This window comes from Argopecten irradians, chromosome 15 (genome assembly GCF_041381155.1).
Source record: "Argopecten irradians isolate NY chromosome 15, Ai_NY, whole genome shotgun sequence".
Taxonomy (NCBI): domain Eukaryota; kingdom Metazoa; phylum Mollusca; class Bivalvia; order Pectinida; family Pectinidae; genus Argopecten; species Argopecten irradians.
This window is the reverse complement of record NC_091148.1, coordinates 29,343,670-29,362,320: the sequence shown is the minus strand read 5'-3', so window position 1 is coordinate 29,362,320 and position 18,651 is coordinate 29,343,670.

Below are 18,651 nucleotides of genomic sequence, written 5' to 3'. Positions count from 1 at the left end.
ACCGGGAGTTTCGAAACGTTCTACCTGTCATATATTTGATATGCACATTGATGGTACAGTGATACTAGTGGAAGTTCTAGTTATACCCAAGTTTGTGTCTATAGAGAACACCGTGTTTGATGTTGGTTCTTGAAGCTGAATAGTGTTCTATATTGATGCATTAAAAAACCAGCTTGATTTTTCTCAAGAAAATCTATACCCAAAATAATAGGTTGATGAAACTTTTCAAATACTTGTGTGGTGAATAAATCTCCAGAAGAAATTGGCAAGGACACTGACCCTAAACTGCAGTGATTTTCACCGCCGGCTACTAATACACTAATTGCTGAACATTTTTGTAGTGTTGACAAATCAAAATTGACTCTTTCTAATAAAGGCAAAGCTACACATGAAATGGATGTCCTGTATCTACTAATGCCTTGACAGGTGTACATAAAATTCAACACTCACAGTGTTCCTATTCGACAGGGGTGACCAGGTTAATGTTAGTAAACTTGCTTCCCTAAAGCCTTTGAAGGATCTGTCTGAAGCTCTACCACCATAAGGTTTAGTAGGTGAAGGTTTACTAATTGGTGCCCTATGAGAAGTACTATTAGCGTTTGTGCTGTTTAGGTGTCTATCCTTGCTAGGGATAGGCGCGTATCCCTATCGTGATTTGTATAGAATTTGCCCATTTGTCCGCTACATACATGCTTAATGTGGCTTTTTTTGCCACATTTGAAACATGTTAAATTAAAAGCAGGATAATTTTGTTCGATCAGTACATGACTTACCACAACCCTGGCATCGTCTTTGTGGTTGGTGCATCGGCTGGTTTGTTCGATGTCTATGGGGCTTTTGCTGTCTCCACTGTTGCTGGTGTTATTTTGTACTTGTTGTTGTTGTTGCTGCTGCTGCTGCTGTTGTTGATGTTGTTGTTGTAGCTGATTTACCTGCTGAAATATTGTTTCAGACAAGGTCTCTGGTCATTTTAGACGAACTTTTTCTTGTGAGCCACACTGACACTTCTAACCTCCGGCGAGGTCCGTCACGCAACTCTAACTCCTCCGAAGCTATCTGATCTGCGTTTCCTTAGTTTCCATAAAAGGTTGAGGGCTCTTTACCATATTACATACTGGCCCTTAAGTCAGAAATTTAGTTCCTTTCACAAGCTGCCTGTCCTTTTTTCAGCCCTCCCTCTCTATGATGGATCAATGCACTTTCCGTTATGGTTTGTCTTGATAGACATAAAATGTCATATCAATGTCTTTGATAACACACAATCTTCTCGATTCAAAGCTACCCTTGAGGAGCAGCTATCGAAGTTCTATAGATGATTGTGGCTTGAGTTTTGCAGCCTACCAGTAACTGGCCGGCCCCTTCGAAATAGTAGTGGTACTAAGCATTCTTTGCTTCTGTGTAATTCTGGACCCTTCATCCAGGCTTCCATGCTTGGAAGCCATATCTGTGGTGACTCTGTTCCATCATACTTTTTTATTTTCAATGGTCGTCTTTTCAGAGTATGGTGTATTTTCTACAGATGAGTTAATTATAATTTTCATTATTATATATAGTATATTTTCATTATTAATATAGTCCTCCTGTGTCAATTCCTGTTGTTCCTGAGGCGGCTAGAAACATTAATTTCCTCATCATGGTTTTGTATGTCCGTTGTTGATGATGCTGACTAATAGCGGGTTGTTATGGAATCTTTGTAATTAATTGGCTTGCTAATAGGCATCACCAGGGTCGCCTAGGATCTCCACCAAGTTTTCATGTTGTTGTTTTTTTTATTGTTTCTGAAGATTTTTTTGTAAATATAAATGAGACAGCTGTTTAGATCCGATGTTCTTTATTCCTTGTCCAAGCTCTGAGTGAGTTGCATGAATATGATAAACAATTATTCCAGTACAATGGTAAACTATAATTGATATCGACTAAGATAAACAAGACAGGAATATCTATTTGTCAATTAAAGGAGTTACAATTATATTAAATTGAACTACAATGTACATCAAAATAATTTACCGTATATAAAGAAAATATATACTATACTGAGGACTTTTGTGAAATATCTTGTATTTGGGGAATGGGGATTAGCGAAGGTAAAGTCTATTCACTTGGCTATGAGAAGTATATTTAACCCTATAGATAAATGAACAACCGATCTATTATTTTACAATACTGATATAAAAAACAACAAAATTAATATCAGACATTGGAACAATTATGAAGAAAACTCATTTACACCAACATTTATAAAATAAGCACGACCCTTGAATAAGATTTGACAATCTTCTGTTTACATTGACAATTATACTTTCACTTTTGAAAATGTACTTTCCGGCATTGTAGTGGTCATTTCCGGTCAGACCGAAATTCGTTAGATAGATAGTAATCATCATAATCACACGAGCTTAAATCCGAGATCGAATATTAGAGCTCTTATTATTTAAATGTACATTATTGATCAATGGTTATTCAAAAGATTATAATTGAAATATTTACATCTTAAAATTTGACTGATCATTGACGTAGCAATTGAAAACAAAAACTTATCACACTTGTAGTTTAAAACTCGCTAATTAAGATCAGAATCAAAACTAGTAGAGAAAAAGTATAGCATTTTAGCATTTAAAAAGACAAAAAATCATTAAATTCAATATTTCACACAGTTACCCTCAATGATGAAATTCATATTGAAATTGAGGAACACGATTTACACAAAGATGTATTTCGCACATGGACCGAAGACCACAATTAACTCTGCTATATGTTTCACATTGTAACGTTAAAATTCATAATAAATTCCAAATTTTCGTTGACAAGTTTCACATCTAAACCTGGTCGAAGGTCAATATCCGAGGAAACAAATTCTGAAAGTTTCTAATCTAGCATGACGGGCATTTTCTCACGATAACTGTCATCATGTGTCACCATGTGCCAATTATATACATCGGGTGGTTATGGTTGGGGTCCAAAACAGGACTTTATTACACAGGATCCTGGAGCAATAAAACACATAAGAAAATTCAGTATTTTACACTATAACAGTTAATTTGACATATACACTACACATCTACATTAAATTTGTTGGCAAATACCAAGTTCACAGGGGCATCCTGCATGTTTTCATCAAATACATACATTTCTGAAGGGACTTCATTCGTGGGTACTGAAACCGGAAGTATGTAATTGTGGTCTCAGTCCTATTATAGGACACTAATTTTTGAAAAATATGAAATAGGTATTTCATAAACTAGAAGCTATTTGGAACAACTCTGTGAAAACAGAATTACTCTAAAGACAAATAGAACATGAGTTAGATAGACTTTAATTACCCCCCCCCCCCTTACACTGAGAATCCTTGCCCAATTTTACACACATTTACATTACATATTTCACTTAACATGTGATAGGAAAAATGAAACAGATTTTTCAATAATTGACATATTTCAGTTCTGTAAAACTGAAATCAAATCTGCAATAATTTCTGCATATAATGTTTACAGACCTGGTTTTTAAGCTCACCTGGCCCGAAGGGCCGGTTGAGCTTATGTCATGGCGCGGCGTCTGTCGTCCGTCCTTCGTCCGTCGTCCGTCCGTCCGTCGTCCGTCCGTCCGTCCGTCTGTCCGTCAACATTTCCTTTTAAATCGCTACTAGTCATAGAGTTCTGCATGGATTGTAACAAATTTGGCCACAAAACATCCTTGGGGGAGGGGGAACAGAACTTGTATAAATGTTGGCTCTGACACCCCGGGGGCAGGAGGGGCGGGGTGGCCCAATAGGGGGAATAAAGGTAAATCCTTTTAATCGCTACTTGTCATAGAGTTCTACATGGATTGTAACAAAATTTGGCCACAAACATCCTGGGGGGAAGGGGAACAGAAACTTGTATAAATTTTGGCTCTGACTCCACCGGGGGCAGGAGGGGCGGGGGACCAATAGGGGAAATAGAGGTAAATCCTTTAAATCGCTACTAGTCATAGAGTTCTACATGGATTGTAACTAAATTTTGCCACAAACATCCTTTGGGGAAGGGGAACAGAACTTGTATAAATTTTGGCTCTGACCCCCACGGGGGCAGGAGGGGCGGGGCCCAATAGGGGGAAATAGAGGTAAATCCTTTAAATCGCTATTGTCATAGAGTTCTACATGGATTGTAACTAAATTTTGCCACAAACATCCTTGGGGGGAAGGGGAACAGAATGCTTGTATAAATTTTGGCTCTGACCCCCCCCGGGGGCAGGAGGGTCGGGGCCCAAAAGGGGAAATAGAGGTAAATCCTTTAAATTGCTACTTGACATAGAGTTCTACATGGATTGTAACCAAATTTGGCCACAAACATCCTTGGGGGAAGGGGGAACAGAACTTGTTTAAATTTTGGCTCTGACACCCCGGGTGCAGGAGGGGCAGGGCCCAATAGGGGAAATATAGGTAAATCCTATAAATTGCTTACTAGTCGTAGAGTTCTGCATGGATTGTAACAAATTTGGCCAGAAACATCCTTGGGGGAAGGGGAACAGAACTTGTATAAATTTTGGCTCTGGCCCCCGGGGGCTGGAGGGGTGGGGCCCAATAGGGGAAATACAGGTAAATCCTTTAATTTGCTACTAGTCATAGAGTTCTGCATGGAATGTAACCAAAATTTGGTCAGAAATATCCTTGGGAGAATAAGAAACTGAGTTTGTATAAATTTTGGCTCTGGTCCCCGGGGCAGGAGGGGTGGGGCCCAATAGGGGAATTATAGGTAAATTCTATAAATTGCTACTTAATTGTCCTAGAGTTTTGTATGGATTGTAACTAAATTTGGCCACAAACATCCTTTGGGGTAGGAGAACAGAACTTGTATAAAATTTTTGGCTCTGACCCTCAGGGGCAGGAGGGGCGGGGCCCCAATAGGGGAAATAGAGGTTAAGTTCTATCAATCGCTACTTGTCATAGAGTTCTGCATGGATTGTAACAAAATTTGGTCAGAAACATCCTTTGTGGAAGGGGAACAGAAACTTGTATAAATTTTGGCTCTGACCCCAGGGGGCAGGAGGGGTGGGGCCCAATAGGGGATTTAGAGGTTAATATTAAAATTCCTTTCAGAAATCGAAACAATGAACCAGTATTCAGAAAATTATTTTGGCATTACAAAACCAGGTGAGCGATACAGGCCCTCTGGTTTAGGTCATCTGACCCGAAGGGTCAGGATGACCTATAGTCGTCATGTTTCGTCGTCGTCGTCCGCCGTCCGCCGTCCGCCGTCCGCCGTCCGCCGTTGCGTTAACTTTTCACATTTTGAACTTCTTCTCAAGTTCTACCGGTGCGATTTTAGCTGAAACTTGCATGAAATGATCCTGGACATAGGTCCCGACAAAGTGTTGTTATATTTCGGGTCGATCCGAAATCCAAGATGGCCGCCACAGCCGCCATCTTGAAAAACATTTTGAACTTCTTCTCAAGTTCTACCGGTGCGATTTGGCTGAAACTTGCATGAAAAATGATCCTGACACGGTCCCGACAAAAGTGTTGTTATTTTTCGGGTCAATCCGAAATCCAAGATGGCCGCACCACAGCCGCCATCTTGAAAATACATTTTGAACTTCTTCTCAAGTTCTTACCGGTGCGATTTGGCTGAAAACTTGCATTTGAAATGATCCTGACATGGTCCCGACAAAGTGTTGTTATTTTTCGGGGTCGATCCGAAATCAAGATGGCCCGCCACGCAGCCGCCATCTTGAAAACACATTTTGAACTTCTTCTCAAGTTTTACTGGTGCGATTTGGCTGAAAACTTGCATGAAATGATCCTGACATGGTCCCGACAAAGTGTTGTTATATTTTCGGGGTCAATCCGAAAATCCAAGATGGCCGCCACAGCCGCCATCTTGAAAACACATTTTGAACTTCTTCTCAAGTTCTACTGGTGCGATTTGGCTGAAACTTGCAATGAAATGATCCTGACACAGTCAGGTCCAACAAAGTGTTGTTATTTTTCGGGTCAATCCGAAATCCAAGATGGCCGCCACAGCCGCCATCTTGAAAATACATTTTGAATTCTTCTCAAGTTAATACCGGTGCGATTTGGCTGAAACTTGCATGAAATGATCCTGACATGGTCCCGACAAAGTGTTGATATTTTTCGGGTCGATCCGAAATCCAAGATGGCCGCCACAGCCGCCATCTTGAAAACACATTTTGAACTTCTTCCTCAAGTTCTTCCACTGCGATTTGGCTGAAACTTGCATGAAATGATCCTGACATGGTCACTGACAAAGTGTTGTTATTTTTTGGGTCGATCCGAAATCCTAAGATGGCCGCCACAGCCGCCATCTTGAAAATACATTTTGAACTTCTTCTCAAGTTTACCGGTGCGATTTGGCCTGAAAATTGCCATGAACATTGGGGTCAAAACAGGACTTATTACAAACAGGATCCGCACTGGAGCTATAAAAACATAAGAAAATTCTTACCGTATTTTACAACTATAACAGTTAATTTGACATATACACTACACATCTACATTAAATTTGTTGGCAAATACCAAGTTCACAGGGGCATCAGGCTGCATGTTTTCATCAAATACATACATTTCTGAAGGGACTTCATTCGTGGGTACTGAAACCGGAAGTATGTAATTGTGGGCCAGTCCTATTATAGGACACTAAATTTTTGAAAAATATGAAATAGGTATTTTCATAAACTAGAAGCTATTTGCAACAACTCTGTGAAAACAGAATTACTGACAAATAGAACATGAGTTAGATTAGATCTTTAATTACCCCCCCCCCTTACACTGAGAATCCTTGCCCAATTTTACACACATTTACATTACATATTTCACTTAACATGTGATAGGAAAATTGAAACAGATTTTTCAATAAATTGACATATTTTACAGTTCTGTAAACTGAAATCAAATCTGCAATAATTTCTGCATATAATGTTTACAGACTGGTTTTTTTTATATTAAGTTTTAACTTTAATTTAAAAACAAATTTAAATAAAATTTTGAGTTTAAATGCATATTTACATTGTTTTTAAGCACTAATAATTCTCAGATGAGACAAAAAATTATCTATAGACAACAGTAAAGACTTCCATTGACCAATCACAGCAAATGACCACCCATGGTCTCACTAACAGACACTTGTATACAGACAGCACTTAACCCTATTTGCCAAAGGCAGGGGGGGTGCCCTGTAGGGCTTTTATCTTAAATGACAAGGCTCTCACAGCTTCTGAAACACAACTGATGATTGTTCTGATACAGACAATGATTGTGTATATCACAATATTTACACATCCCCTAAATTCATTGTCCTGAGAACTTCTGACCAGTACAGACTGACCACTGCTACTTTCAACAGTAAAAGCCATCATGAAAGGAGAAAGATTGAGAAGACAAACTTATTTCAAGCCTGGTAATGTACCAACAAATAAGGGACAGACATCAGGGAAAGAATCCAACACACCTGTACCAAGGGAAACAACACCAGTGCTTACCAGAAGACTGACTACCAGGGAAATGGAGCTGGTAACCAAGCCTAGTTCAGACGGCCTATCCCTGGTATCTGCTGACTCTGAAGACCGACCCTGTCCAACAAGGATCCTGCGTCCTACATGCAGTCCACCAAAAGAGCCAGACTCTGAAATTCCTGAAATAGAAGGAAACCGAATTGTAGATGTTGTGCTAATGGTGGAGATGTGGAACAATGTGATAAGCCTCCATGCCTCACAGACAGACCAGAATTGCCAAGTACCAGACTTTAAACTGGACACTGAGCGTAGGAGGGCCCTGGGATGGAGCTGTGCTGTGTAAAATGTGAGAAGTGTCAATATAGGTCACCACTGTACAAGCTGTACAGGGAGGCGGACTCGAACAAGCGCGGATCAAAGCCAGCCTTAATCAACAAGTACCTGCCCTCAGCTTTGTGTGGCCAGGCTGTCAGCACCAAAGGAGCCCGACTGATTTTAGGGCACCTGAATATACCAGCAGGGGCCAAGAGTGGAATGCAGCGCCAAGCAAACCAAGTGTCCAGAGATATTACAGCCTTGAATAAAATAGACATGTCAGAGAAGACCAAACTGGTGGTAGAAGCCAACACCCTGAGAGGAGACCAGTCACCGAGCACCATTGGACTAGCAGTAGATGGCCGATACAACAGCACAACATTTGGCAGTGCTAAGAAGCCCGGACTGAATGCCTCTCAGGGAATCAGCCTCGGTATCGAGACATGTACACCAAAAAAGTACATACTGGGCCGTGCTCTGCACAACAAACTGTGCTGGACAGGTGCTTGGCTGAGAGGGAAAGGCTATGACGTCAAGTGTCCTGGTGGTCACCCTGACTGTACAGCCAACATCGAACGACATGACGGCCTTTCCGAGTATGCCATGGGAAAGGGACATCGGAGACCAGCTTACCAGTCAGGGTGTGTGCTGATAAGATATGCTACGACGGATGGGGACGGAACGGGAGCCAAAGGCCTGGAGGAAGCCATGAAAGCCTTGCATCCAAAGTGGAAAGTGGAGAGACTGGCTGACCCAACACACGTTGGCAGAGCACAGTTCCGGAAATGCAACAGTGCTAAGTTCAGCGAGTCCCATGTTTCCAGGCCGTACCAGACAGATGAGAGCACATGTGCAGAAGATATTTTCACAAGACTTGAAAGCCAGAAGTAGTTTGGTTTTCAAGTCATTGATGAAAACACACAAGGGAGACATAGACACTATCACAAGCCTGTTACCCTCCGTGCTAGATGCCTCTGTTTCGTGCTATGCTGCCCGTTGTCAGTATAATGTGACCTGGTGGGGTGTGTTGCTTGGTGTCTTCGTCGGCATGCTCCAGTGATATAGCACTATAAAAAGGGCAAAAGTTCCACTATACAAGAAGACACAACATGAATATACCGCAGTCTCCCGAAACACGCACCTCGCACAAACATACACGCAACACACCGCATACATTGGAGGCCGTCCTTACATGACCATAGCTGTTAATAGGACGTTAATTAATCAAACAAACAAACTGGTGACTGTGCTAAATGCAAACAACACATTCTGTAGTGTGCTCTGGAGATGACGGCGACAACTGGTGGCTACGTTCAATGTTCCTGAGTTCGAACCAGATACATCACCTTCAGATGACACCAGAAGACCAGAGTTTACTATTAGAGCTCCTCAAAAATGAGACTCAGCACAGAAGCTGTCACATCAATGAGGCTAAACTCATCTACCCAGAAGAATGAAGGCTGTCACCGGAGCATAAACTTCGGGAGAAATGCAGAGGGAAGATTGGATAACACAATATTGACACTTAACAACACCGCAGGCATAGCCATACAGCAGAAAGTTCAATATTTTGGTGGTACTCTGTGTGGGGAGGTCAAGCACAAGCTCAATCAACTCAGCACAGAGGAAATCTATCAACGGGAATACCAATACAAACCAACGGTCCGAAAGAGAAGTCTGGCATCAGTAGCTGAACAGTATAAGGAACATGCAAAAAAGTCCAAGTCTGCTCGGAAGTCCGACTACAGGAAAGGCCAGCAGGATCCCACCATTCACCAATGCAGGGGAGACAATCAACCTCAGGATCACCAATAATGAGAAGGAGTGACAAAGATTTGTTTGTTTGTTTGATTAATTAACGTCCTATTAACAGCTATGGTCATGTAAGGACGGCCTCCCATGTATGCGGTGTGTTGCGTGTATGTTATGCGAGGTGCGTGTTTCGGGAGACTGCGGTATATTCATGTTGTGTCTTCTTGTACAGTGGAACTTTTGCCCTTTTTATAGTGCTATATCACTGGAGCATGCCGCCGAAGACACCAAGCAACACACCCACCACCCCAGGTCACATTATACTGACAACGGGCGAACCAGTCGTCCCACTCCCTTTTTGCTGAGCGCTAAGCAGGAGCAGAAACTACCACTTTTATAGACTTTGGTGTGTCTCGGCCAGGGGACAGAACCCAGAGCCTTCCTCACAGGGGCGAACACTCAACTCAAGGCCAAAAGTGAGGCGGTGCCAAGGGAGGCATTAGGAAGGATAAAGTCAGTTAGGAAGAATAGAAAAGATAAGATCCTAAATTTAGTCGCCTTTTACGATCATGCGAATAGGGGCAGCAGGTACAATTCTAACGCCCTACCTGCAGGGCAAAGAGAATTTATTAGAGACATTTTGGTTACAATAACATCTGAATTATGAATTAACCAAAATATGTAACAAAAAATGTTACATATATGTGACGGCGACTGAAAAAATGGGCCCAGATGCGGCGATTATGACGTCGGAATAAATGACGTTATAAAGTTACGCACATTTTTTGCCGACGTCACCACGTGTATTTGCGGAAACTCTCAATAAATTACGTTTCATTAAGCCCGCATTTTATGTATAAATTTAACTACCTTTACAGTATCAATACATAATATGAAGGGTAGACTGGTGAGTATCAGGTGATCAGTATATACATGTAGGTACTTTCTAACAAAAATATAAATAAATTAATAAATATAGCTGCAAACAGCACATTAGAAAAAATATTGAGATTTTTTTCTCTTCGTTAGCAGAGATAACAATTAATATATTCATGGCAAATCAATCAAAGATAGGAGTTAAGCAAATCCTGATTTATCTCAGTGTTAATGCAGTTATTCGACTGAAATTCCAATATGTCACATGTCAGGGGATCCGGACAAAAATATTTAAAATAAATTTAATACGGATTTAACTTTTTTTAATCTTATCTAGTAATATTGTTTCTTCACGGATATTCTGGAATTCCACAGGCTTTGCTCTTTCACTAGTTGATAATATTTTGCAATACGTAACATATTTAAAATAAAATATCGAAAATCAAAGTCGTAAACAAAGTCACTGAAATTATACCGAATACATTGATACACATGAAGCAAACATGTCACGAGTGCGGAAACTTAAAATGCAATCATTGGGGTGTTGTTTTAAAGATATAATAAAGGCAGGAAAATTGTGTTAGAAATATTCCTTCTGAATTGTAAGAGGACAAGGAAGCAGATTTCAGCAGCCGAGAATTGAATTCTGTAGATGAACCAAAGGTGTTTGGCTTTATATATATTGTTTTCTCTTTACATGTATACATAACTAATTCGAGTAGATAGAGATAGAACAAAAATATCTATAGAACCAAACACCTGTGGATGATCTTTAATTTTGTATGAGAATAAGTTAAGTTTCTGATCAGTGCAAAAGATGTATATCTTCATGTAGAACTATGCGACGATGATAACAAAGAATGCAGTATTTATAGTGGACGTCCGTTAAGTTCAGTACGTATATGCTTTGGTCACATCCCCTTCCGATTAGGCATAAGATGTATTCCCGGCATGAATTTTAGCAATTTTTTGCCTGGTCTCCCGGACGGACACCAGACATGGCCGGCCGATGGACGGGACTCTCAAGACAGCATCGGGACGTGCCTGAAGAGTTTTAATTCGAAGTTATAGAATATCTCCGGTGTCCCGTAGAATTTCATAATCGGCCACATATCCTTCACATACCGTTTAATCGACGGGCAATCACATCGCCCGGGCCTGGAGAACTTAGGCGATATTCGTACGATGTTCAGTGAATAGGCCGGTTATCACAAGATAATCGGCCAATTCAGCATTAGATATGTTAGGTCGATATTCACTGCCTCACCGCCCAAAAAAAATCTCTTTGGAAAGAGACGTCGTACGATTACCGCACGGCCTCCTTTCAATGTAAATTATGTCGGACAAATTTTTTGACCGGTGTTGTCCAGTATCGGAAAATGGTCCAAAACCAGCGGTGTACTCCCGATTACCCCCTATCTCCGGATACCGACCGATCATTGTGACCAAAGCATTAATTTTGATGACATTATACAGTACATGGTACAGGGAGTGGTCAAGGGACGAAGATGATTTATATACGTTGTACAGTTTTGTACAGTGAAACAGCATTTTTCATTTCATCAACACCATCTAGAAAGAGCTGTATGTAGAAAAAAAAACTATTTTAGAAACCAAAGGGGTCTGAGAATTAGTTACAATTTATATCAATTTTTTATCTGTGTACCAGAGTGTACATATATTGGTTTTAGGGGTCTTATAATCAAGATAAAAAACCTGTGGGACTTTTGATCCAGAGCATTAGGACCACTTTAATGATCTATTGGCAATGTGGTGGGTTCAAATTGATATAAATTGTTACTAATTCTCAGAACCCTTTGTTTGAAAACGTGTTTTGCGTCTTTTTTTAAATCGTTTGTATTGCAATTTCTCTTTACGTTTTTTTATCCGATATATATATAAAGTAGAACTCTAAAAAATAGGTTTAGTTCTTGAGTTGTCTATAAGAAATATTGAAAGTAAAGAGTCTGAAATGTAAATGCGATCAATCATTTCTTAAATTTGATCACTCCATCCACAGGTTTTTGTTTTATGTGCCATATTGGGTCAGTATATCCAGTAGTATATCTACATGATGTAAAATTTAAAATGTGTGAATCGGAGAACTACGAACACTTCCTCATTCACAATTTAAGAAATCCAAATAGTTGATTTAATAGAAAAAAACAGTAAAAGATATACATCGTTTTAGTGTTTTAAATGTTGATCTGATTAAAAAACACAACAGTTATTAAACTGAATTGCCTTTGTTTACCATAATAACCGCCTTTCCCACCACTATTTCCTGAGTGCTATATTATTGTGATCACTTTGCTCGATCCCGAGTGCATGTATGAACTGTCCACGTCATATCGTTTAAAAAAACATTTAACAAACCAGCACACTACAATCAGATTTAAACAACTGATACAAAAACAAGATGGTTCTTGAATGTATAGATACATGTATATCAATATATACATATAGATTCGTATAATTGTATATATTATATGCCGTATTATGGATGAGATAGAACGACATTATTCCGGTCATACGGAAAGGAACATGGGGAATTGAAAATATATATACATGGTTACCTATGTAATCAGCCTACAAGACGGATGTTTAGACATGTACTCTGTGGTTTCCGAGGGTGAACGCAAAGAGATCGGAGGGTTCGGGCTCGATTCACTAGTACTTTGAAATCCTCATCTAACCCGTATACGATGTTCCATACATTGGTCTTTTTTATTTGATCATTAAATCCACATTCAATTCAGTTTTGACGGTTTTTTTACATCATCTATTCGGACTTCGTCAATTCTTAGCACATGAGCGCATACGCATGCATGTGCATGTAGCTAAAAGCTGTTCATGCATAAATGTAATATTATTTGACTTCTTCGGTATATATCTCATCGGTCACTCCATTAATGCTATTCGTATGCCAACATTCTAGTTAAAAGAATCTGGAAGCATATACATGTACACTTTAATCAAATGCACAGTTCTTTGACTTTTCAAATACGAACATACAAATCAATATCATTGCATGAAATTTTCCTCGTGAAGTTGTTCTTTTGGAGGTTGCTGTGGAACCATGAATATTAAAAAAAAAAAATTATCATATTTGATTTATTAATGGAATCGTTGTCGAACCATGGATAATTCTAAACCATGAAACTAAATCACACGCGAAAATATTTTGTTACACATAGCAAGCAGTGTTTCACCCCGTCTCATTGTAGAATTAGAGTGTTACATGTAGATAGAACGGACAATGGTGTAGTTTCATGTAACACTGATCGAGCTAAACTTTTTTTTAAATAAATTACAGGTGTTAAAGACCAGTCCAAAAGCATAACCATATGCACGTGTTATGTTTTATGTAACGCCATTGGCAGCCTTGATACATGACGTCAATGTTCATGACGTGATGATTTGACGTAGCTAATTTTGTCATTAATGAATCTACATGTTGCCTTATTCAAAGTCGCATATCTCTTAAATGCATTATCCTACGGCTTTAATATTTTGTAAACGTGATCTACACACCGTGAAGTAAATTAAAATGTGAAAAAATGAAAATGTGATTTTTCCTCATCTGGACCCATTTTGTCAGTCGCCGTCACATATATGACTACCTAAAGAGGGAACCTCCACGTGGTGGTAGTCGGACAATGTTGTGTCCTTGACACAATAGCTAATACCCTCAAATGACAAATAAATAAATAAACAATCAAATTTTCAAATCAAGCATACATTCCCTAAACCCCAAATGACCAGAACATACACCTGAATTTAAACAATGCTGTCTATTATTGTTAATATAATGTGGTTCAACACTAATATGTTCACACATAAACTATAATGACACAGGTGTGAACAATCGGCAACACTTTCAAATTCAAAATCTTTAAGAAAACACAATAACTGCAAGCCTATGTGCATGCTTCTTCTTCCATTTCAAATCTACTGGGTCCTTAAATGAAATTAAGCCATATTTCCTTGTTTTTTGTTAATGATCCTGTCCAAAAACCTGCAGAGTCCATTTTCCTGGCTTATAGTTGAATTTTCAAACACTTTGTCCTGATACAATTTGAAAAAATCCTCCATTTTAAACTTTTTAAATTATGGTGTAGGAATACATAAAATTACAATATATGCTAATTAGATCCTAAATATAGCTGTCATTTGACATGAATCAAATAAAATAAAAACATTTTAAAATTTTAATTTTAATATTCAATTTTCAGTTAAATTTGTAATCATTTCTTAACAGAACTTTAACAGCTAGTAGGTCATATCTATTTGTACAAGTCTGCCAATTTTCAAGACATTTGGTTAAAAAATGTGGATCTGAGACAGAAAAATATGAATTCTGAAGCTTTTCATTAAGGACGAGACCACACTTAACTCTGCTATATGTTTCCATCTAACCTAGTCAAGGTCAATATCCGAGGAACAAATTCTGAAAGTTTCAATCCTAGCATGACCGGCATTTTCTCAAGATATATCTGTCATCAAGTGTCACCATGTACCAATTATATACATCCGGGTCATGGGTTGGGATCAAAACAGGACTTTTTACACAGGATCCTGGAGCAATAAAAACATAAGATTATTCAGTATTTTACACTATAACAGTTAATTTGACATATACACTACACATCTACATTAAATTTGTTGGCAAATACCAAGTTCACAGGGGCATGCTGCATGTTTTCATAAAATACATACATTTCTGAAGGGACTTCATTCGTGGGTACTGAAACCGGAAGTATGTCATTGTGGTCTCAGTCCACATGTCGGCAGTCGTTCTATTTACGGAAGATCCCACAAGGGAGATAACTCTAACAAAAGATTAATTTAAGGTAACGCGTCACTGAACCACAAGGTTTTTTTAAACATAGTTTATTTGTAAATTCATACACAAAAAGGATTGGGCACAAGTTTACAAACTTATATTAAGCCCGCTCCAATTATTATCTATTATATACAACAACAAACGGATGACTTTAACTATATACAAACATATATACAGAGAGAGAGAGAGAGGGAGAGACTTATTAGCATATATAATATATATATATATATATATTTAATAAAATAGATGGTCCATCCCGGCTCAGGTGACAATCACCGGTGTTAAACTATTCCACTGTTCATGCCATTCAAACTATCTAATGTCCATCACATACCGTGCCTTCGATGTCTTTCTCCTTTTCGTTCGCTGATCCTTCTATAAAATCTTATCACAAACATATTTGTCACCCGAGCCGGGAAAGACCAGAATGATGTAATATATTAAGACAAACAAAGCAATATCCTAATTAAATCTATCAATATCTTTAATAAACTGCTGGGTGGATTGGCAAATAGTTTCGTTATCTTGCTTGGATTACCGAATAGAAGTAGGTGCAGGTCTAACTGGATGAAATCATATAGCTCACGAAATAATTTTAGGCGTTGATTAGTATAATTGTTGCATACGAAAAAAAAAATGATGTGAATCTTCGATAGGATGTCCGCATTGACAGTGTTAGTAATTAATTAAATTAGCTTGATATAAGTCATTATTAAGAGTGCTGGATTTGTTTCTTAATCTGGCATGCAAAATGTTATGTTTTCTAACACCAATGAGAATGTAAGGGTTCGCACAGATAATACTGATAACTTTAAGGTAAACTGATTTCTTACAGAGAATGGTCTACCCTAGAGTTAAGTTATAGGTAAAGCAGATGATGATGCAGCTAAGATTCCGAACCTTCAAATTTACACATTTGTTAATTCGTTTCTTTTGTTAGATTGTTCCCATTGGTGGATGTTGCTATCAAATGCTTTTAAAGCTGTTTCTGATCCACAAATACATGTATAAACAGTTGTAAAATGAACTTAACAAGCTATCAATAATGTGTGATTACCTTTACGTTTATTTCATGTCTTAACATAAGTATACGGAAAATTTTGTAACAGATGAAGAAAATATAAAACATCACATCATCGATTACAAGGTCAAGGAGAGTAACTCGTACATGGCAATTTTAAAATTGACTATGAAGACGAAATTCGGCAGTCCGGAAAATTTGTAATCTGGACAGTTTAGGCTGGGAACAAAGGTGTCCGGATTATCTTGGGTCCACTGTACATCTCAATGTCAACAAATAACACATTGGTTTTGGAATTGTTGTTTCAATATGCTGTTTAGAATTCTCAGTGTCCATTTATGCATCATATAGATACAATATCATACTGAACCTTACTTTAATATGGCATTTATTCAATATTGCAGTAACCTATCAATAACTGCTTATTACAGCGTATAAAATCAGAGTGTAAACGATCAAACATATAAACATATGTACCTCCTGTCGAGTGTTCAGAGTACCTGTGTATAACATTTGACCCGCCCACATCGCCTAACAAGCATTCTGATTGGTTGGGGGCGGAGCTACACTTGTACAGAGAATTCGGCAGTCGAGACTACACAGACCATGTGTATTGACATTATAACTCACGTTACGCACGTGGTATTTGATTATATTAAAGTAGATCGATGTTCAATCAAATAAAACAATAAATTCTTATTATAGTGGGTTGATTTCTTATTTATTATCCATTCAGTATTCTATTATTGAGTTCTTCTGTTATCCATTATGTTATCGGTGTTGCATCGGTCGAGTCTTCTTTGGATGTCCTGTCAATTTCAATTTCCACATTACACGTATCAGTTCCTTCAACAGGAATAAGTCATTAGGTCTACCGCTCCCGGCACCCGTACTAGACTCGAGTGTGGACGGTCCGGTACTTGTCTTATTATCCATATTATCCATTTTCTGTATCAAACTTCAATCTTTTGGGTCGATGCTCATTAACATTACAACTGTAACTTGCCGCCATTTCCTTTACTTTCAATTTAGAGTCAGGAGTTTGCAACTTTATAATTTGATCCAAAACCATCATCTTGTAAACATCTTGAGGGTGCGGATATTTCAAAGTTGATAAAGACGTCACAGAGTGTTTGTGAAACTCGTATGCGAATCTTATTAATCCCGGGTCGATTCCTTTTAGGAAGTTTTCAAAATCAGCATTGTTGAGGTGGACAGGAGTCCGTTTCACTAAGCGGCCTAAGTCAGGGACTAAGCTTAGTCGGGACTAACTTCGAGGCTAGACTAACTTTCCGAATAAAATCCGTTTCACTAAAGGGCGTAAGTTAGATCCGGTCTAAAGTTCAGAACCAAAACCCCAAGGCCAAGTGAAAGAATAAGTATAAACCTATCCCCAGTATATACACAAAATTATCAATCAATTATGCTTAAAATCATATTAAAGATGTATCAATTCAAAACGAACACTGTTTTGATGACTTAACATGATTTACAGGGGATCTTGCATTTGTTTGGTATTGTTATTTCATCTTCAGCTATCGATATCCCCTAACTGAAACGCAGACCAGATCTGCTCGCCATTTGGACTGAGACCACAATTACATACTTCCGGTTTCAGTACCCACGAATGAAGTCCCTTCAGAAATGTATGTATTTTATGAAAACATGCAGCATGCCCCTGTGAACTTGGTATTTGCCAACAAATTTAATGTAGATGTGTAGTGTATATGTCAAATTAAACTGTTATAGTGTAAAATACTGAATTTTCTTATGTTTTTTATTGCTCCAGGATCCTGTGTAAAAAGTCCTGTTTTGGACCCCAAACCCATGACCCGGTATGTATATAATTGGCACATGGTGACACTTGATGACAGATATCTTGAGAAAAATGCCGGTCATGCTAGGTTGAAAACTTTCAGAATTTGTTCCTCGGATATTGACCCTTGACCAGGTTAGATGGAAACTTGTCAACGAAATTTTGGGAATTTATTATGAATTTTAACGTTACAATGAAACATATAGCAGAATTGATTGTGGTCTCGGTCCATTTTTGCAGCTAGAGCATGTGCTCGTCTGTTTTATCACATGAACGCTTAACCTAGTTCCCTGCTGCTGCAACTACTTCACACACGTGTTATTTATTATCAAATTTTGTATCGGGACCGTGTCAGTCTGTTTACCCAATCAGCCAATCAAGACACGCCGTATCATAATTAGCATAGTATTGTTTTTAGCGGCGATTGAGTGAAATGATTTATATGATTTGTTTCGATCGTTCACACTTGAATTTTATTCGCTGAGTAATATTGCCATAATACTACATTGTTTAGTACGTAACACAACATGAGAACTAGAAATATAATTGATGTGATGTTAATGTCATATTGAGTGTATC